At 35.6% G+C, this 23,842-nt stretch overlaps 1 long non-coding RNA gene and 1 pseudogene across 3 annotated transcripts; one reads left to right on the top strand and one right to left on the bottom strand.

Annotated features, from left to right (window-relative positions):
- Positions 1 to 452: 452 nt before the first annotated feature.
- On the top strand, positions 453 to 1,619 carry LOC117216114 (annotated as a pseudogene).
- Positions 1,620 to 19,090: 17,471 nt separating this feature from the next.
- Positions 19,091 to 21,589, bottom strand: LOC117216115. Of its 3 annotated transcripts, none has more exons than XR_004489302.1 (3): positions 21,550 to 21,589; positions 19,877 to 20,162; positions 19,091 to 19,472 (listed from the first exon to the last, which is right to left on the bottom strand). It is a non-coding gene; the product is annotated as an uncharacterized LOC117216115 (long non-coding RNA). The 3 variants fall into 3 exon arrangements; XR_004489301.1 differs by lacking the exon at positions 21,550 to 21,589 and adding an exon at positions 21,495 to 21,535; XR_004489300.1 differs by lacking the exon at positions 21,550 to 21,589 and having other exon boundaries at positions 19,877 to 20,823.
- Positions 21,590 to 23,842: the final 2,253 nt, after the last annotated feature.

Below are 23,842 nucleotides of genomic sequence, written 5' to 3'. Positions count from 1 at the left end.
TAGTAATGGTACTAAATTACTGTTAGAGGGTCTTGGGTGTATAGAACCATATGGTTAAATTAATACTAGAGATAACGAATCGCGCGAATGTAATTAATATTTTGAAATGCGTTGTTTGCATTAATTGATAGTTTTCTTATAAACTTTTTTATAAACAATTTCATTGCTATAGAAAAAAGATATGCTGCCGGTAATATGTCTATCCTACTTAAATAGAAAGTGCAATATTTTGTTATAATATTTGGCGCAAGTTTATACATTATTACATCCAAAAATAATATTCTTTTTATATCTAATCTATATTAAAATATAAAGATACAAATAGCTATGCGAGTAGTTAGTAGTTGATGCTTTTTACTTAAATTGTCTTATACTTCATAATTTGTAATAATATAATTCTTGTCATCAATGATTCTTCGTTTTTACTTTGTATATATTATACTTCCAGGAAGATGCCGCTCTATAAATTGACTTACTTCCCAGTTACGGCATTGGCAGAACCAATCCGTTCTTCTTCAGCTATGCTAGTATTCCATTTGAAGATGAACGTATCAAAAAGGACGTCTGGCCAGAAATAAAGCCCTGTAAGCTTAAAATTTAAAGAAGTTCTGTTTCTTAAATCTCATCTTTCCTAATTTAACTAAAGTAGCTAAATAAAGTAGAACACAATTATGCAGAGTATAACAGAGATTATTGTTTACTCTCCATTGCTCTATAAGATATGTGGGAGAACAATAGGTATTGTTAAGGAGACAATGCCCTTTGTTTGCTGTTAAATTATCAATAAATTAAATTATATCTTTCCAAAACAGATAACAGGAAGCTAGATATTTAAGAAGCATCATAATCTGTTTGTTCGATAGAATCTTTGATTCTATTAGTTGTATGTTTTTAGTGACTCCTTATGGCCTGCTTCCTATGCTCGTAGCTGATAGAAGGAAGGTTGCTCAGTCTACAGCTATTTGCCGTTACTTAGCCAAACAATATGACTTAACTGGAAAGACTGACTGGGCAAATCTTCATATTGATGCCACTGTTGATACTATTCATGATATTCGTCATAGTGAGTATCCAGTGCTGTTTTGCATAAATCTTATGAGAATCTTGATAACAGATAGTACATATCTGTTCAGGTATTTATTAGTTGAAATCCGATTTAATATTTGATTTAATCGAACGATACACGTATGTCAACAATACAAGACAAAGGATTAAAAAGGATTGTAATTCTATCTTCAGTATTTAACTGAAAACAAATTTTCAGAAATTGCCGCCTTCCACTATGAGGAGGACGAGAAGGTCAAAGCTGCAAAACGCAAGGCTGCTGAAGAGACGCTGCCGTTCATTTTAGAACGTTTGGACCAGCAAGTGAAGGAAAATGACGGCTACTTCTACGATGGTACTCTCTCTTGGGCTGATTTAACATTCGTTGCTCTGCTCGATTATTTGAACTTTATGTACAAGTCTGATCTGATCGAGAATTACGAGAATCTGAAGCTGCTGGAGAAAAAGGTCCTCCTTCTACCCAAGATCAAAAACTGGATTGAGAGACGCCCAATTAGCGAATTCTAAACTTCACGATTGCTTATGGTTTTATAAGCGTTTAAAGATTGCTGTTGTCACGGTGGTCGTGAGAACGCAACGAAGGGATGGTTATGCCTCACATACCTTGGTCAGCAAAATGATGGCTAAGCAGTAATAGAAACCCTATGTGACCGGCATCCAGCGATAGCCCCTCCACAGGAGCCGGGTCCTTGATATAAAAAAGTACCTCTCGAGTCGTTGTAAGAACATTCTTTTCTGTGCTGTTTGACCATTCTGTATTGTTACTCTGTCAGTGTTCAATAAATTTTCTAATAACAATCAAAATTTAAGTACGAATTTCTCACCTTGCGTGCGGAACGTGAAATTACCCCGAATCGACGTGACAAAATTGGCGATCCTGCCAGGATCCACTCATCGCATCAAGAGGAAACTTCAACGGGAACTCTACGGATTCTACAGCGAAGGACCACGGTCACCTCCTTGATCAAAAGAAGGATCTGCAAAGAATCTCGGTAAGCTGGCTTTCGTACATTATCGAAACCGTAAGCCTGAAATACGTTCTGAAGATAGTGACTCTTCTTCCGCCGAAAGTGTCATATTTCTCAGCATGAACCCAACTGACAAGAGTACCGCTAAACAAAACGAACTAATCGCTACCCTGATTGAACAATTTGAAAGCCTAACTCACGAGTTTAGAAGCTTTAGAAACAGCACCGATCAAAACATTAAAAACATAAAAGAATTTGCGGAAACTAGCGATAGAAATCGCTCTAAAGAAATACGCGATCTTGCAAAAACCATGGAAATAAAATACGACACCGAGACTGACCAGTCGCAAATAAACGCCCATTTAGAAACCGCTGCTGATAACGTAACGGATGACGAAACTGACGGACCGAACACGTCACAAAGACCACGAGCCGCATCTAGCCGCGCCGCGATTAAACCAATAAACAACTACAACGAAGATCGAGGGCTCGAGGCAGATAAGGCCATACGAACTGTCGAGACACTACGTGGTCAAGATGACGTAGGCGTTGAAGATTTCATCTTATCGGTCCGCAAAGCAAGAGCTAGGTGCAAGGCAAGTGACAGAGAACTATTATTAGATCTCATACTGATCGAAAAGATTACCGACAACGCGAAACGAAACATACGATATCTAAAAATCAACTCGTTCGAAGACTTATATTCATGCTTAAGACAACACGTATTAACACCAACAACTATTAGCAACTGTAGGGACAAATTAAAGAATTTAAAACAAGGGGCAACAGAAAGTGTACAATCTTTTGACTCCAGATTCCGACAACAGCTAAACGAATTAAATTATGCAGTCCAAAACGAAAACCGCACACCAACAGAACGACGCGTAGCTATAGATATTGAAGAACGCGAAGCACTTAAAACATATTTGCTCAACTTACGATACGAGATAGGACAGATGGTGGTATCTAGCGATCCAAAGAACCTGAACCTTGCCCAACGACTAGCAGCTGATAGAGAACAATGGTTACGAGAAGCAAATCGTGTTGCCAACCGCCCAAAGAATCAATCTCACAACATTACATTAGTATCCAAGCGAACTACTACCGATTCACAGCCACAAACTTCTGCTCAGCTACCTAGCCGACCATTAGACGACCGCATGAAACCGAAGTGTCCAAAGTGTTTACGAATTGGACACACAGCCGAAAAATGCTACTCTCGAAATTTTCCATTTGCCAGCCAAGGAAAGATTCCACCTCGAGTAAACCAAACAACGGAGAACCCAGAGGAAGCTTACCTCGAGTTAACTGCACCACCACCGGAAGATTACTATCAATCGTACTGCAACGAAGAGACGGAGGAAGAGCCAGATTCCTCATCGATACCGGAGCAGGAATCAACCTTATAAAAGAAAAAGCCTCACTAAACGTCCAAACTTCTAACCCAAAAACCTTCCTAATGGGAAGTGACAAACATACCACTAACAAAATTTGCAACTTAACCATGCTCAAGAAAAATCATCAATTCTACGTAGTCCCTAACAACTTTCCCCTAATCGAAGATGGAATAATCGGACTCCCATTCCTTACAAAGTATCAATACAGCGTCACTAACAATAAACTAACCTTGGACGAAATTATATTACCATTCCAGGAAACCGATAGCAAGATAAGACCAGGCGAAACTCTAATCTCAGCCCAATACATCGAAGGAAAGCCCACAACAGTATGTTTCATCAACACTGGTAAGCAAATCTGTCACATTACAAACGAAATAAAGAAACCCGATAAACTAAGCCAAATTAATAAATTCGCACAAATAATACGTACCAAACATATTGATCCAGAACTTCGAGAACCCCTTGAGAAAATCCTCATCAATTACTTAGACGTTTTTAATATGGAAACAGACTCATTACCATGTACCAACTTGACAGAACATACAATCACACTCAAGACAGACAAACCTATAAACATCAAATCTTCTAGACCGCCCGAATGTCATAAAAAGGAAATCGAGACTCAAATCAACGACATGTTAGACAAACAAATCATAGAACCATCGGACAGTCCATATAACGCACCAATTTGGGTAGTTCCAAAAAAATTAGATGCATCAGGCAAACAAAAATGGAGAATCGTTATAGATTTTAGAAAATTAAACGAGCAAACAGACCAAGACGCGTATCCTTTACCAAATTCGGACGAAATACTCGAGCACTTAGGCAAAGCTAAATTTTTCTCGGCCCTAGACCTCTCGTCAGGATTTCACCAGATACCTATGGAGCAAAATTCCAAAAGATATACTGCATTCTCAAGCCCACAAGGTCACTTCCACCGGCGACGTTTCAACGTATGATGGATACCGCGCTACGGGGGTTAATAGGAAATAACTGTTTCGTATACCTGGATGACATTATAATATTCGGGAGCACCATCCAAGAACATAACCGAAATCTAGCCATTATACTAGACAGACTACAAAATTTAGGATTAAAAATACAACCGGACAAATGCGAATTTTTGAAACCGGAATTAGAATACTTAGGACACGTAGTAACAAAGGAAGGAGTAAAGCCTAATCCCAAAAAGATTCAAGCCGTGAAAGACTTTAAAACACCAAAGACCGCGACCCACATAAAGTCATTCTTAGGACTCGTTGGATACTATAGAAAATTTATACGTAATTTTTCTAAAATCGCAAAACCATTGACAGATCTCACAAAAAAGGACACTCCATTCTACTGGACCGATAGACAACAACTTGCATTTGACACACTAAAACAAAAACTCTGCGAAGCCCCTGTACTACAATATCCAGACTTTGACAAAACATTCACATTAACAACAGACGCAAGTAACGAAGGGTTAGGAGCAATACTCTCCCAAGACGGACATCCATGCTGTTATATATCCCGAACTTTGAACCCTCCTGAAAAGAATTATTCCACAACCGAGAAAGAGTTATTAGCAATAGTATGGTCAATCAAAAGACTAAGACAATACCTACTTGGTAGAAAATTTAAAATTCAAAGCGATCATCAAGCCTTGAAATGGTTAAAGAATGTTAAAGACCCCTCATCGAGACTCATGCGATGGCGTTTGAGACTCGAGGAGTACGATTATGAAATCGAATACAAAAAAGGAAAAGAAAATACAGCTGCAGATGCTCTATCCCGATTGTATCCTATCACTAATGAAGAAATCCAACCCAATGTAGAAAACCCGGACTATTATGACGAGTATATAGACTGGAAAATCAATATCACCCCAGCTCCGATAACCCAAAAACCTAACAGACCACACTTTAAACAAATTACAAAGACCGAACTGGGAGACTTTAACGAACAGCATTGGTTGCGTCAATTAACCAAACACTTTATTAAACACCGAACCGGACGCTTACAAATAGGAATAAACGACAATAGCTTCAGCACGTTAGAAAAGGTAAATATTCAACTCATGCTAAGGTTTCTAACAACTAGATTCCCTCAAATTAAATTAATATTTGGACAAGATCCGCCAGTAGACTACGATAACGAACAAAAACAAACGATACTACGCGAAAATCATAACGAATTAGTAGGACACTTAGGTATACACCGCACCGTGAAACGAATACAAGAGCACCATCACTGGACAAACCTAGAACAAGACGTTACAGAATTCATACAAAACTGCGAAACCTGCCAACGAGAAAAGCTAAATCGTATCAGGGCCAAGGAACAACCTATGATAACTGACACACCGCTTAATCCTAATGACAAAATCGCAATGGACATATTCGGACCTCTCACCAAAACCAAACGGGGCAATCAGTTTATCCTGTCTATCCAAGATCAATTAACCAAATATCTCATCCTCATACCCTTAAAAGACCAAACAGCCAACTCAATCATTAACGAACTTTTGGATCACTATGTGTACATATTTTCCGCACCAAAAAGTATTCTGTCGGACATGGGACGAAATTTCGTATGTAAATTGATGGACACATTTGAAAGGGCTTTCAAAATCCGACACATAAAAACCACTTCTTTCCATCCACAATCTAACGGATCCCTTGAACGAACGCATGCCGTAGTAAAGGACCTTATTCGAACTTGTACGACCGACCGACAGAACGACTGGGATGAAAACTTAAAATTAATATGCATGGGATATAATACTTCAGTACACGAGACGACCGGACATACCCCATTCGAACTAACATTTGGACGACAAGCTAACATGCCATCCTCAATATCAACCACTCCTAGCCTAACCAGAGAACAATTGTTTAACCTCTGGAAAAATCGACACAACGCCTATATAGCTAAAGCAAGACGAGTTACCGAATCTAACAAAAAGCGATACCAGAGGGGTCAAATGCGAAAAATTATTAAAACACAGACGATATTCCGAGTAAAAGATAAAGTATGGGTACATAACGATCACAAAACTAACAAGCTAGACCACGAATGGCTAGGACCTGCAGAAATCTTCTCATCCAATCCACCCACCTATCTTATCGAATATTCCAACGGTCACACGCAAAGAATCCACGGTAACAGGCTAAAACCCTACCTTTCAGGAAGAAGACCATAATATGGATCATCATAACACTCGAGTACATTAGAAGCGATCTAGAAGTAAAACCATTGAATTACGCCAACATATTCCTGGAACACATTGACAATTGCTATCTGTACAACGAACAAATAGATATCACCCTTATAGTAGGCCTTAACGATCCAATTGACCAAGTTAATAGATTACAACGCGTAATAGATTTAATAGACCGTCAATGTAAACCACCTTGCGCTTACATACCAGAAATAAGCAGCCTAAAATTTAAGTACAGAAATCTTCAAAACCTGACTCGGCAACTCAAATTATTATTGCGTTATAAAAGCAAACGCGGATTGCTCAATGTCATAGGCTCAGTATCCAAAACTTTATTCGAAACTCTCGACGAAAACGATTTAGAACTCATTAACAAGAACATCGATACATTATTTGATTCCAACAATAAAATAAAAACAATTCTTAGTAACCAAACCGCACTCATCAAACGCGTGCTAGACAATACCAAAACAAATCAACTTGAAAACTTAGCCAACGATATACACAAGATTGAAAACCACAATGAAAAAAACGAAATATTAGTCTCCCTATTAATTCAAACCGAATCTACCATATCAGAACTCCATATAAACATCGACGAAATTTTTAACACTGTTATGTTAGGGAAACAAGGAATCATAAACCCACAAGTTATAGAACCCGAATAATTCTTAAAAACACTTGACCAAATAACGAGACAAAACTTTATGACTAACCATATCGAACCTTCAGTTCAAAACTTTCAACTAATTATAGATCTAAGCAAACTAAAGGTATGGATAAGAGATAACAAACTTATATATACAATAACTGTGCCGCTTTTGGAAAACGATGAATGGAAAATAACTAAAATTTACCCGATACCTTCCAAACAAAACTCTGTATTCATTGCGCCTGTAATAGAAACGGATTTTTGCCTCTAACCGACTCAGAACAATACACCTTTGTCGATAGTCACTACTTAAACAAATATTGTAAACGAACGGCAATCATCCACATTTGTAAAAGAACTCAACCGAGTCACAATAGAATCGATTCACCTGAATGCAGATCAGAATTAATTACTAATCGACAGACGGTCAAAACTTGCCCGACTGCTGTCTTCAAGCTGGAAGAATTGACGTTCGTACCTTTGCAGACGGAAAACCATTATATTATTATTCCTGCGAAAAATGTACAAATCGACGTGTTATGTAAGACACATAAAATCCTAGAAATTAGACAACCAAGCTTAATTAGCAGTAAAACCGGGTGCATAATCACATACGATCATAATATTATGAAAATAGGAGGATCACATAAAAATATCTCTTACGAAACCAAATTTAAGAATAGCATATACAGCTTCGAAGAAACAGATGTTCCAATATTAGAGAAAATATTAGAAACAGCTCCAAAAGTAACTCACAATTTTAACCAATATAAAGCCAACCTCGACACATTACAAACACAAATCAGTACCCTGCAATTTGAGCGACGCATAAATTCATTGAAGGAATATGGCATATCCACACTACAAATATTAGGAATCATAGCCCTAGGACTAGGAACAATATATGTAATGTACAAATGTAAACTTTTCGAATGTCTACGCCGATCATTTCCTAAAAATGTACGTATCAAAATACTCTGCCCTACCGCTCGCGTAAACAGGATCGATCAAACATCAACAGTACCAAGGACGGTCACCTTCCAAAATATCACCGAAGACGAAGATGAGGGGATCATTCAACTTAGAAGCCCCACCAGAGCCTTACGCTTTAGCGGAGCAAAGCGAAGCTAAGGAGGGGGGAATGTCCCGGTGGTCGTGAGAACGCAACGAAAGGATGGTTATGCCTCACATACCTTGGTCAGCAATATGATGGCTAAGCAGTAATAGAAACCCTATGTGACCGGCATCCAGCGATAGCCCCTCCACAGGAGCCGGGTCCTTGATATAAAAAAGTACCTCTCGAGTCGTTGTAAGAACATTCTTTTCTGTGCTGTTTGACCATTCTGTATTGTTACTCTGTCAGTGTTCAATAAATTTTCTAATAACAATCAAAATTTAAGTACGAATTTCTCACCTTGCGTGCGGAACGTGAAATTACCCCGAATCGACGTGACACGGCCTTAGTGTGTTGAGAGAATGAAGAACGAATCGTGTTGATGGAAGTTTGTATGGAATATACTGATTGCTTTTAACATTCATTAGTTCCAGTTATTACCGATATTTTTGTCATTTAGTTAGGGTTTTCCCTTTAGATTACGTTGTGATAGAGAACTATTATTTGTGTATTCCTACAGAAACATACGAACTATATAAACTGTTGACACGATGTTGTGCTATTGTATTATAGAGATAATAATAAAACCATCAAACAATCATTAATTATGTTTTTTATTATATTAATTAAGAATTGAAGATTACCTGCTTAGTGATCTTGATAATATCGTATTTTACAAATGTTGAAGAAAAAAAAATGTATGATTATTTTATTCTGTTAGGGAAGTGATACATTTACACTGTACATGAGAGTGTGTGTGTAAGGGTTAGAGGGCGTCAAGGACTCAGTGGAGACAAAAGACTGTTGCCAGATGTTAGAAGAATCTAGGCTAGTCGGTTGGCAACCAGCGTGCGTGCAAGACGTTCTTAGAGAGGAATATAGGTGTATAACTGTTGTATGGGAAATATAGTCAATAATTTGTATTCCCAAATCCTCGAATTTCCTTAACATGGTAGCAGAGCGTGGTTACTAGTTTTGCAAGATATTTAGTGCGTGGTTACGATCTTGCGAGTGAGTTTTCAGTAAAGAAAAAAAACTTTCAGAAAAAAAATATACTTCGAGCACGTAGGAACGCTTGAGTAAGAAAAGAAAAAAAAAAGGAATCAATTAAAATGGAGAGATCGGAAATCATGATACCTATATTCGATGGTGAGGATTATGGAATGTGGAAGCAAAGAATCACGATGTTTCTCAAATATAAGGAATGCGAGGTTGTTACAACTAGAATGAAGAACGAAAGAGACGATGAAGACTGGGACAAAAAGGATTTGAAGGCGATTAATATAATTTATAGTGCAATATCGAACAGACAATTGGAGTATGTTAGGGAAGGAAAAACGGCGTATGATATAATAAAAAGGTTCGATGAAATGTACTTGAAAGAGTCGACGGCACTGCAGATCGTATGCAGAAGGAGATTGGAAAACATAAGACTGGAGAACTACAGTGATTCAGCATCATTCTTTAACGATTTCGAAAAATTAATCAATGAATTAAAAAGTGCGGGCGCACAAGTAAGTGAGAGGGAAAAGCTGAATTACATGCTGAATACGTTACCCGAAGAATACAGCTGTAGTATCGTGGACGAAAGGCCTGGGCAATATCGGACGAACTATGAACAGTGTCGCGAGAGCCGAGGCGCCGTCGGGCCCATCAATGTGTCATCGGTCTTTTCAAGTGCATAGTTTCGTGGAAAAGACCTACGTGACCCTGGCCACGAGCGTCTGCAGAACACGTGTGCGGTGGGCCTAGGAAAAGGGCAATGGAATGCGACAACAGTCAGTCGAAAAGCAGAGTGCGAGTCGAGAACGAGAGTGCGAGTCGAGAAGCCGAGTGCGAGTCGAGCAGAGACGGAGGTTGCGAGTGGCGTTGCCGAGAGAGTGTGGATTGCGCTGTCTTCTGTACGTTTGGTATGAATAGTTCAAGTTAAGCCACAATCGTCTTCTCTGTCTGATTAACATCTCTATTGTCCACTCTTTGTGAACATATTACATCACGATATTACACAGCTACATAGCGGACATAATAGACGCATTGAAAGAAGAGGATCAAATGGTAGCGTATGTAAAAAATAAAATAGAGGTAGCAGAGAAGAAAAATAAATCCAATCGAGGAGAAAGGCAAACCAACGCCTTTTCTGCAAAAAAGGAAGGATGCTTCAGATGTGGAAGATTAGGACACTTTGCGAGAGAGTGTCAAAATGGCGTCCAAGCGGAAAGCAGTAACGGCTATTGGCATGGGCCAACACGTGGTCGAAACAGAGGAAGAGGGAACAAAGGCAATACGAGCAGAGGACGTGGAAACTTTCATCGTCAATCAACAACCGGCACGGGCGAGCATGGAAACTCAAGAGCAGGCATATGGATAGCAACGGCGCACGCAGCAAACAGCAGTGAGACGAATGAGATAAGTAAGAACGAAATAGTGTGGCTATTAGATAGCGGTTGTACTGATCACATAATTAAGAAAAGAAAATGGGACATATAGAATAAAAAGTATATTGAAAGGGAAGAAGCACTTAGTAAACAGCGCCGAACGTAGTGGTGTGAGTAAAAAGGAAAGATGGCATAGGATGCTAGGACACGTAAATTTTAAATATTTAGAGATTTTGGGTAAAGAGCAGCTAGTGACTGGCATACCGAATGAATTTGAAAAGGAACTTTTGAAATGTAGGGTGTGTATAGAAAGCAAAATGCATAACTTACCTTTCAAAAATAATCGAACTAAGGCTAGGGAAATAATGGAAATTATTCATACGGACGTATGTGGTCCCTTTAAGACCACCGGATTCAATGGAGAAAAATATTTCATTTCATTTATCGATGATTATAGTAAAATAGCTAGGATCTATTGTATAAAATCAAAAGATGAGGTCTTTGATTCTTTCGTACAGTTCGTAAATGAAGCCGAAAATTTAACGGGCAAGAGGTTAAAAATATTAAGATGCGATAATGGTAAAGAATATTTAAATAATCGAATTTATAAGTTTGCTAGGGATAAAGGTATAAGAATAAATAATTGCCCAACATACGTACATGAATTAAACGGGACAGCGGAAAGGTATAATAGAACAGTGATGGACATGGCGCGTTGCTTGTTAGCGGAAGCGAAAGTACATAAAAGGTACTGGCCGGAAATAGTTTGTACAGCGGCATACTTGAAAAATCGAATATTAGCGAATACTATAGAAAGAAAGACACCTTTCGAAATATTCTTCGGGAGAAAACCAAGTGTTAAAAATCTACATCTATATGGAAGTAAAGTTTTTGTAAGAAGGCCAGAACAAAAAAGAGTTTCCAAATGGGACAAGAAGGCAGATATGGGAATTCTATTAGGATATAGTGAAGTAGGATACAGAGTCTTATTAGGTGGAAAAATAACAATAGCTAGACATGTAGAGGTCATTGAGACAGACACTAAATGTATCGGTTTTGAGGAAAATTCATTAGAGGCAGATAGAAATGATAGCGAAGATAACTATTCATTGGATGGTATGGATAAGGAAGAGTTAGAAGGTAGGAAAGATGAAAATAATAGTAGTATTGAAAGCTCAAACACTCCTAGGAGATCTACAGGTATTAAGAAAACTCCAGTAAGGTATCCAGAAAAGGAAAATATTTGCGAGATTCATGCAAATTATTGTAAAGTAGATATCCCTCGTACATTTGAGGAGGCGATTGGTTGCGAAAATAATGAAGTTTGGAAACAGGCTATGGATAAGGAAATAGAATGTCTCTATAAGAATAAAACTTGGAAATTGGTAGAAAGGGTAAAAGGCAAAGAAGTATTAGATGTAAAATGGGTTTACACGAAAAAATCAGAGGACAGGTATAAGGCTAGATTAGTGGTAAGGGGATTTCAACAAAGAAACGTAGCCGATGACATATATTCTCCAGTGGCGAGTAATCAGACCTTTAAGATATTGCTATCATATTGTTGTCAAAATGGATTAATAATTGAGCAAATGGATGTAGAAACTGCCTTTTTAAATGGTGAAGTAACCTCGGAGGTATATGTAAATCAACCAAAGGGATATGCGGACGGAACGAATAGAGTTTGTAAATTATCGAAAGCGCTTTATGGGTTAAAAGAAAGTCCGAGGGACTGGTATGAGTGTTTTGATAAGTATGTGACGAGATTAGGTTTTAAAAAGATCAATATAGAGCTGTGCCTATATACTTATGGAGAGGGAGAAAATGTTGTTTATTTGTTAATATACGTAGACGATTTGTTGATTTGTAGTAAAAACAAAGGGAAGATACAAAGTGTAAAAAAAATTATTAACTGATAAATTTGAAATGAAAGATTTAGGTGAAGTAAAAGAATATCTTGGAATAAATATAGAGTATGATTAATTAAAAAAATGAAATGAGATTAAGCCAAAAGAAATACATAGAATCATTAGCAAACAAATATAAATTACATAACAGCAAATTGTACTGTACACCTATGGAGACCAACTTAAAAATTGAAAAAGCTGAGATAAATAGAGAGGACATTGGTTACAAGAATTTAATTGGCGCATTGCTGTATATTAGTGTAAATACCAGACCCGATATAAGTTATAGTGTGAATTATCTGAGTAGATTTCAAGATTGTTGTAACGAGACACATTTTAAATATGCCTTGCGAATATTGAAATATTTGTACCGGACTAGAGATTTAGGGCTACATTATAAAAGAAATGAAAAATGCGAAACGATAGATTGTTATGTGGACGCTGATTGGGCAGGAGATCATATAGATAGGAAATCGACTTCTGGGTATGTAATTAGATTGTATGGAAATGTAATTGGATGGAAGTCTAAAAAACAAAGGTGTGTGACAAAAGCCTCGACGTATGCAGAGTATGTAGCTCTATCGGAAGCGGTGAGCGAAGTAATGACTATCAGAGAACTAATGAAAATCTTCGATGTAAATGTAGACGATAACCCTGTAAAAATCTATGAGGATAACTCTGGAGTAATGAGTATAGCAAAATACGGAACTTTTACAAAAAATTCTAAACACATCGAAGTTCATTACCACTACGTTCACGAGTACGTAAAGGAAAATAAGATAAACATAATAAAAGTAAGTACAGAAGAAAACACTGCGGATATTTTTACGAAGGCACTGTGTAGAGAGAAATTTGAAAGGTTTAGGTCATGGATGAATGTAAAATAAGAGAAATGTAAAGAAAGCGATAAATGTCAAATATTTTGTTAATTCGACAAGTATGTAAATAAAATTAAGTGTACAGTATAAATGTAAGGAGGCGTGTTAGGGAAGTGATACATTTACACTGTACATGAGAGTGTGTGTGTAAGGGTTAGAGGGCGTCAAGGACTCAGTGGAGACAAAAGACTGTTGCCAGATGTTAGAAGAATCTAGGCTAGTCGGTTGGCAACCAGCGTGCGTGCAAGACGTTCTTAGAGAGGAATATAGGTGTATAACTGTTGTATGGGAAATATAGTCAATAATTTGTATTCCCAAATCCTCGAATTTCCTTACATATTCAATACGTTATGAGGGTTGCTTTAAAAAAAATACGAGTTACATATTTCTTTGAAAAAAGCATGATTTTTATCGATACAATAATGTTCTTCTGTTATCGCTTTAAAGTTGAGTACTTCGTTGATTACACGAGAGAACTCGCCTACAGCAAACAAGATACGACCGTGTGTAAAGTAATTAATCTGTTTGCTCGTTACTAGCTACACATAAGGCTTGCGTAAAAAAAAAATGCATTTCAGTTCAGGGAGAATTATGTAGGAAGTCATTTGTCGATCAATAACTTAGTTAATAAAAGATCAAATTTTCATGTACATAATGTAAGTAACGTTCAAGTAAATCATTACATACATTTTTGTATAATTCGATATCTTGGTCACTTACATCTTACAAATGATATATAGATAATATTTATGACATACATTGGAGCTATCTTTTAGTTAACGCCATTTTTTCTTGTTTTCTCTGTACTTTTACTATTCTTCCAAAAATATCAAAGGATCGATGACTTCAAATTAAACTAGAATTGCTTCGGTATATTGTCAATCAATGGCTATTTGTATTCACATCTATATCAAAGGAAAACCGATTGCAAAATTAATTACCCTTGCAATTCCGCAATCTGAAACTATGTGTGATCGACCTTGAAGATGACAAATCTCAATGTTTGAAGTAGTACAAAAGGATGATAATTTAATTTCGCTTTATCAAACTGTACAAAATTTGTATACACATACAGAAAAAAAAACGGAGTTCAAACATTAATCAACATGAATTATCGGTTATTATTGCTGAGTAATTATTAGGATTAGAGCTTTGGAGTATCGATCGTATCGAGTTTTAACTATCGGTTTCCGCAATTTATTGTTTTTCTAAATTATGTCTGAATGGTATCAGTTTTTGAATATTTTATAGTTTACACTCCAACATACTGACGTAAGCTATCGAAAATAATTGTAAATTATGCAATATCATTTTTTTTATATTTCATAATCTAAATTTCAATCTATTTTTTGTATTTAACATCCCTTTTTTTATTGTTCGTGTTCCGTCTTGTACGTTCTTCAAAAAATCTTAATTTTTTTTTAGATAAAATCTTGTGTGAATTTACAAAAAATACGATTCTTCGTTTAATTTTTTTCCCTTATTGTCTTTACATATTTGGAGTTTAAACGCGTTTTAAGTACGTTCTTTTTTTTTAACATGATTACGTAGAATTCTTATTCTGAATAAATTATTTGTTTCCGCTTCATAACTGTTTCTAAATTACAGTGCATTTAATCTTGAAATGCACAGTAACATTTTATACTATTTACGTTCTAAGGAATTTTCAGGATCGGTTAAAAATTAAATTACAGTAATGGTAATACTCAATATTAATGTCAGACGTGGATACTTCACTGTTTTGTATAATAATTTGTTATCTTGGCATCGATCAAGGTATTTAATATACAAAGCGTACAGATTAATAAGAATTTTAATTAATCCTTCTTCTATAGTATTCACCGTTCTTTTCGAGCTCGTACCATTTCAAATAGACTTTCGAATAGATTTCAAAGATTTGTCTGTTCAAATAAAACGCGATCTTTTTTATTTCCCTATCAGTCGTCCCGTTACTGTTCCGTTGTTTCCAACAGATTGCAGATTCGTTTAAAAAACATTTGTAACGAAAAACAAACCCACTCGCAGAAATGTTATTCAATATCGCATTTATAACTTTCATAGACATCCTCCTCTCATTGCTATCATTGTAAACAGATTGAAACTTCGTTTGCAAACACTCGCGATTAAAAAAAAAAAAAAAAGAAGAATTAATCTTAAACAATTTTATCTTGTGTTCCATTTATAATTTTCATAATTGTCTTCCCGACGTTGTATCATTTTAAATGGCTTTTTTCTATCCATCTATGTTGCAGCGAGATCAACGGTCCTAATTACTAAATTGCACGATGTGTTCATACAAATTCACTTTTTATGAACGCGATGAAACGAAATGAAACCTAAGTAGAGATTTGTTTTCTCATCAAGTATAACGAGTTTTATACTTTGGATAGATTGCCTCGTTGTGAGAAGGTCTTAATCGTTTATAATTGCGATTAAGTAATTGCAATAAGTCATATTTTTAAGAAACGTTCTCACATGCTGTCACACACTCTAATTAGAAAAGGATCATGAAACATTCGGTTTATGATATTATTTGTTTGTAAATCTTCCTGCTTCCGGAAACTTTTTTAAATATGAAAATATTTATATACAAAATTAAATATTTTTTTCAATATCAACACTTCTTGCGTTTATGTTGTCCTAGTCAGAATTATATTATTTCGTGTATCCTGTTGCTTTTTATATGATAGTCCTCCCGTTGGCCGCGGATTCGTTATCAAGCCTGAGGCCCTCGTCACTAGTGTAACTATCGACAATAAAGGTACCCCACGCGCGACCGGACGATGGAGAACTTCAACGCAGAACCGCTACCTCCCGCGAGCCCTCCCCGGGAGGGCGCCTCGAGCTCGGACTCGGAGATTCAGACTCGACATATATATTATTATATATATTATATATACTATTATATCTATATAATATATGTATTTATATCTAAAAATATACGTACAAATATATCTATTTAAAAAATAAAGTTGACCGTCATATATCGCCAATAATATCGCGTGCGTATAAAGAAACTAATTACATTTAATTCCTTTTTTACATTTATTTACTTTTTATTATTATTTTTTTCACAACTAATTACATTTAATTATTACATTTACATACATTTAACTATTATTACATACATTTACATACATTTAATTATTATTTTTTTCATAATTATATCTCGTTTGAAATATTTTTCGACATAATTAATTGTTTCAAAAACACATATTCCAGCCTTCTAAATGATTTATTTTGCGTATTATACGAATTATTCCATCTATAAATAAATTGTTCTCTCTACGCACAAACACGCACACAGTCTGTTAATTACACGAGTTAATTGTAACATTTTTCTCGATAAGTTGACAGAGCAAGGAAAATGAGCGACGAACATACCTACAAACTAATCTACTTCAATGCCCGTGGTCGTGCCGAACATATACGGTACATATTTGCATATACTGGCATCGAGTATACCGACGAGAGGATCCCCGAAGAACTCTGGCCTGAATACAAGGATTGTAAGCGTGAAGAATCGATTTTTACTTTCATCGTTCAACTCTCAGGTATCTACCATTTACTCAAACTTTTCTGTATATAAAACTTTCGTTTCACGTGCAGGCTAAACTTACTTAAAGTAAAATTTCATACGGAATAAAGTCGAACTTTTCATTAAGTTTTGCTTCCGTAATATCGTGTTTATCGAATACCAACTTAATTCACTTACGATTCTCGAATTTTTGTGTTGCAATCTTTATTGTTTTCAATGAATCGAAGCATTTCGAATATTTTGAGAAAACCGTAAATAGGTGACTTAAAATAGGAATACAAAAATACTTCTACGTTTCTCGTTAATTTAAAAACTTTTTAGGACTTGTCGGAAAAAAAGGATAAAAAATTGAAATCAGTTCGGAAATGAACAAGAACATAGCTAAAAAGTCGAAAGAACAAAGCAGACATAAAATTCGATCTTCTGTTGCGACATTTCTATCGTAAATGGTATAATAAAAGTTTTACGCAGCATAGTCTTCGATATAATCTTATATGTCGCTTGCAAATAGAGAAACAAAAAATCAACGTAAGTCTGTAAATCAATCCTGTCGGTGTAAAACACAAAATTACGTTCGCAATAGACATTCGATTTATATTCCTTGCATTTCAATTTTCATTACAAGAACCGTGTACATTTTCTAATATTTTTTCCGTGTCTGGTATTATCTTTTATCCTTGATTTTAAAAACTTTAGGTTCTTCCCAACAGTCAAAAACACGCGATACCCTGTCCATCGTAATCGTAAGAAAAGAAAAAAAGGAGAAAGAAGACATTTCTGTATTTCTTTACTAGGCCATGTTGATTAAAACCGAAATGATTTCGATTCATCTATTCACAAGAACGCAACGGCCTCGGAAGCTGTGTTGTGATTTCCTATCGATCGTTTCCCTCTACACAGTGTTCATATGAGCCATGTTTGTTCTTAGCAATGCCTTATAAAAAGCTGCCTGTGCTGGAGATAGACGGGAAACCGGTAGCGCAGAGTAACGCTGTGGCGCGATACTTGGCGAGGAAGTACGATCTAATGGGAAAGAACGAATGGGATGCGATGATATGCGACGTGCTCGTCGATACTCTTGGAGATTTGAAGCAAGGTGAGTAACTGATGAGATGACTTTGCATTTGTCTCACCACAGAGACAGACGTTCAAGAATTCATTGTGAAAAGACGAGTACAAACAAGATACGTATGTCTTTCCGTTAAGCGAATGTTACAGTTTGTTTGCAAAAGTCAGTTTTTAGATTATAGAATCGTAGATAGAATTTAGAGGATAGAAACTTTTAGTAGTCACTTTTAGTTTAGTAAATTCTTATCGACAATAAGCAGACTACGTTATGATACAACGATTCCAACTGAAGATTTCTATCGACATCACGAATTCGATGGCTTCCAAATTTTCTTCTCTGCAATCTCAGACGCTCAACTCGAAAGAATCTTTTAGATCCCCCGACAAACACTCGACTCAGGTTATCTATTATCGTAATCTTCCTACGGGATTTTTTTTAACTGCGTTGCGTTAACGAATAACGGGATAACATCACGTTTCTCTCAACGCCTTTCAACGTTCTACAACTTTTATTCTTTGCAAATCCCTGTCTCTATATGATAAACGCTGGTTATCCGCGGAAGGAGCGAGGACAACGAAGTGTTACTCAATGATCAAAGACAGGAAGATCCTGGTACGCGATAACGTTACTAATTTCCAATTACGATATGTGTGATTACGTAACATCTGCTGTCTGCATAATGCGTTAACGATCCGCGCGTTGATCGCATAAATATAAATCGAAGGGAATGGAATCGCTCGGAACTCATGCAACTATCCGCAGGTGTTTAAAATCGTGTTTTTACACCGCCAACGTAACGTCACGCCAGTCGAATCGAAAAATTATTACTAGACAGAGAAGGTGAACAATAAACGAGGTAAATAGGCTACCGATTGAATAATATCATAACGATCGTATCTCTGGCTTTTGCTTGTCTTTTATATTTGTTTCAAATGTATAAAATATAATCGTATCGATATCGTCCACGATTAAAGCCATCCATCCGCCATCGACGAGGAACGAACGATTATATTTTATCATTTATGCGAATCCTTCTCTTCTCTTCTTTCTCTATTTACGCCCCTCGCCTTGCTTCGTACCGCCGATGATTCACAATTCGATGCACCTGAACAGCTGGAACGTCGCAGATTTTTCCGTACGATAACAAACGTGTTTTTGATGGCCTGCTTTAAACCGTGACGATCGCCATGACGTGCATCAATTGTCGAATGATGTAGTGCGACGATACTCCTACGCAACTTTTTTTTACGCTGTTTTTTCCTCTATTTTTTCTTCCTGTGTGTTATCACATGATCATGAGATACCTGTATAGAAGATGCAAAGAGTCTGTGAAGAATTTACAGATATTTAAGATTATCATAATGTTTAAGCAAAAGCTAAGACGCAAAATATTGCTCAAGATGTAATTATGTAATATTTACTCAATTTCTAGAAGACTGTTTATATCTTGTTGTTATTCTTGATATGGAGATAAATATAGTATACTTTATTAAGACCTAGATAAAAGACTTTTTTCTCGTTTCTCTTCTCTTACTTAATCACTAAGAGTTATATAACGTTTATTCGATAATTCTGCTTCTCCTGACCTTTCCACAAATGGTTTTTTATATCTCGACATTCTTGGTACTTTTAATCAAATTTTAATAACAGTACTTTACTCGTCAGAAGTAAATAAAAAAGCTCTAAGTAGAAGCAAGGATTTACTTACCTTTCCTTTCTCGAATCTCAGTTATCAATGTTGTTCCTCTTGAAAGATTTTCCAAGTTTCCAAGACAATTTCCACGCTGGTAACATTGTATATATTTCAAGTATCGTGAACCACAGGAACTTGTTGAGGCAATATTGAAGAAAGCAAAGAGAATGAAGAAATTGTAGGAACTATTGAGAGGCTACTCCTTCTTTCACAACTTATTTTCTCTTCGTTTGGGGGGAAAAACACAAATGAACGTAACGGTTGGTTTCAGCTATCTGCTACTATCGCATGGAGGAGAATCCTGAAAAGAAGGAAGCGAGGAAGAATCAACTTTTGAACGAAACAATACCATTTTACTTGACTAAATTCGACCAGATTATTGGCGAAAATGAAGGATATATCATTCCTTCTACCGTAAGATTTTTTATCCAAATTTAATGTTAAAATTTTTAGTCTTTGTGCAAACTGGGCCATGTTGTCCATAAAAAATTATTGAAACTTTGTTGCGACAAGACAGCTTTAATTGTTGAGAGCAGAGTGTATCTTTAAAATTCATTCCTGTTAGTTTATGTACAAATGAATTTGCCAAGATTTTCACCTTTAAGATAATTATTCATGTATCTTCCTCATCAAGTTTGATAGAAATTATTACTATCGTAATCAAAGCAAAGATTAAGATATGTAAAATCATTTCTCTGGATATGACACTCTTGTTTAATGAGTGATAAATGATACCATTCGAAATATCATATTTATATAATATATAATGATACTTATAAGTGTAATCACTTAAGTACAGATATCTGAATTTTTCTCACTGTCACTGACATAGATACGTATTATCGTTCCTTAGATTACTTGACCAGTTTATTTCTTTCATCACTGTGTTATTATATAATAATAATAAATAGTCACATTAAATTAATTTAGTATGATTATGTTGTTTAATAATACGTGTTTCATTGCAAAATATTTAGTTAAAATGTGTATCGAATCGTTGTAATTCCAAAGATGTCAATTGATGTAATGTAATAATAAAGTATAAAGTATAATTTCGTCTGTGGTATAATCTTTCTATTCCATTTTGTTACGTCGCACCGCGAGCAATATGGCAACCAGATGTCACCGGATACTCGCAGCGTATCCTCCATAGTTTCAAGTACCTTCCATAAATCTCATAGATTTCCTAGAAAAGGTCCTTCAAACCAAACAAACGTCTGTTTCCGAAGAATTTCTAAAGACTATTGTCTACCCCGACTGAACAAGGGAAAGTTAGTTTTTCTCACGTATGCTGCAACTTTCCTCCCACTAACCACTTTCTCTCGAGGGCGGTTAAGACCCTTCGTTAACCAATTAACAACGAAGCCACTTCCTTCACTCTCCTAACTAAAATCGTCACCAACAAATCCGATGGTCCCGTGCGCTAGACACACCCATCCTTAGCTTTCCTCCGAGACAGCATCGTCGCCCAAGACAGTTCTGATTTCACATCCTTCGAACGGTCAATATCCTTCCACCGGGTAGGACACACCCACAGATCAGTCACTCATTCATCTCGTACATATTCTCAACGCGAGAATAGATTGTAATTTCAACAAATAAATAAAAAAAAAAAAATCTCGTACATACGCACCAGCGTAACTGCCTTCGTTATAAGTTGTTGGAATAAACGGTGAAATATAACTTACTATACTGTGTCATATTCATTTAACCACCTCTTATCTTAACCGAAACAGGGGAACGACTACTTCGCGGCGCCGATTCACCGAATCATAGCGAGAATTTACGCCTCTCGCTACTGCGACTGCGTCTCCCCGCGAACGGTCGTAACACATTGATCGACAGAAGTACTAAACTCTAATAACATAAATTTATATATTTTCTATTTCCCAGCCACCAGTTTTATAGATTTTTCTATCTTCTGTACTACTTTTATCCCTTTTATTTTTTCTTACATGAGATTATTGTAAATTTAATATCATCTGTTCGCAATATTTGTTATTTATCTTTCATTGAATTTGAAATTTCGCGCTTCAATGTTGTGTGTTGTTCGACGTTTTATCGAACGATGTTTAACGAATTAGTTTATGAATACATACATAATCCTTAAAGAATCTATAAACCTTACTAGTTTGTTTTTACTAAGTTTTGTTACAGAAAACATGTTCTCATAAATTTTCAACTTTAATTTATGGAAATTTATTAACCTTAAACTATAAAATCATTCAATGAGTCTTTCCGGATGTTTTTATGTAGTCATAATTTCACATATCAGCACAGCTCCACCAATAGGATAAGAGTTACGTGGAAGCAACAGGGGGGAAGAAGAACATATAGAGATCTAAAGGTTATTTTTGTCTCATTCAAGTTTCTGTTAACCGGCTTGGAAATTTCCTGTGCTTGTTTCGACTTTGAAGTCTTAAAAAAAAAATTGTAAGTAAATAGTATATATATAGTATATATATCCTGAGTCAAAGTTTCTCTTTATGAACAATAAACCGTTTAAAAACTATATTTTGTATGTTTTTTCCTTATTCATAATTAAATAATAAATATGAAATACTTCTACAGAAAGCCGACATCCTTCAATTAACCGAACAGCAGATGATTTAAAAATTAGTAGTTGAAAGAAATAAATGTTATTACATGTTCATAATTGATCGATAAATTTAAATCTACAATTGGAAAATGTTTCTTCTTTATTGATAACTAAATAATACAGATAAGATACAAGATACTTGTACGAAAAGTCGGCGCGTCGTTCAATTAACGGAACAGCAGAGGATTTGAAAATTAGTAGTTGAAAGAAATAAATGTTATCATATGTTCATAATTGATCGATAAATTTAAGTATGCAATTAGAAAATGTTTCTTATGTTTGGAGGAATATATAATCACTGCTGAATGTTTTGTAGTTACGAAAGTTGTATACAAACATACATTGTACATACGACTAGTAATGGTACTAAATTACTGTTAGAGGGTCTTGGGTGTATAGAACCATATGGTTAAATTAATACTAGAGATAACGAATCGCGCGAATGTAATTAATATTTTGAAGTGCGTTGTTTGCATTAATTGATAGTTTTCTTATAAACTTTTTTATAAACAATTTCATTGCTATAGAAAAAAGATATGCTGCCGGTAATATGTCTATCCTACTTAAATAGAAAGTGCAATATTTTGTTATAATATTTGGCGCAAGTTTATACATTATTACATCCAAAAATAATATTCTTTTTATATCTAAGCTATATTAAAATATAAAGATACAAATAGCTATGCGAGTAGTTAGTAGTTGATGCTTTTTACTTAAATTGTCTTATACTTCATAATTTGTAATAATATAATTCTTGTCATCAATGATTCTTTGTTTTTACTTTGTATATATTATACTTCCAGGAAGATGCCGCTCTATAAATTGACTTACTTCCCAGTTACGGCATTGGCAGAACCAATCCGTTCTTCTTCAGCTATGCTAGTATTCCATTTGAAGATGAACGTATCAAAAAGGACGTCTGGCCAGAAATAAAGCCCTGTAAGCTTAAAATTTAAAGAAGTTCTGTTTCTTAAATCTCATCTTTCCTAATTTAACTAAAGTAGCTAAATAAAGTAGAACACAATTATGCAGAGTATAACAGAGATTATTGTTTACTCTCCATTGCTCTATAAGAGATGTGGGAGAACAATAGGTATTGTTAAGGAGACAATGCCCTTTGTTTGCTGATAAATTATCAATAAATTAAATTATATCTTTCCTAATTTAACTAAAGTAGCTAAATAAAGTAGAACACAATTATGCAGAGTATAACAGAGATTATTGTTTACTCTCCATTGCTCTATAAGATATGTGGGAGAACAATAGGTATTGTTAAGGAGACAATGCCCTTTGTTTGCTGATAAATTATCAATAAATTAAATTATATCTTTCCAAAACAGATAACAGGAAGCTAGATATTTAAGAAGCATCATAATCTGTTT

The sequence above is a fragment of the Bombus bifarius genome, unplaced genomic scaffold, assembly GCF_011952205.1.
Source record: "Bombus bifarius isolate JDL3187 unplaced genomic scaffold, Bbif_JDL3187 scf7180000010172_frag, whole genome shotgun sequence".
NCBI lineage: Eukaryota > Metazoa > Arthropoda > Insecta > Hymenoptera > Apidae > Bombus > Bombus bifarius.
The sequence above is the reverse complement of the archived record's forward strand: the minus strand, read 5'-3'. Positions and strand labels throughout refer to the sequence as shown.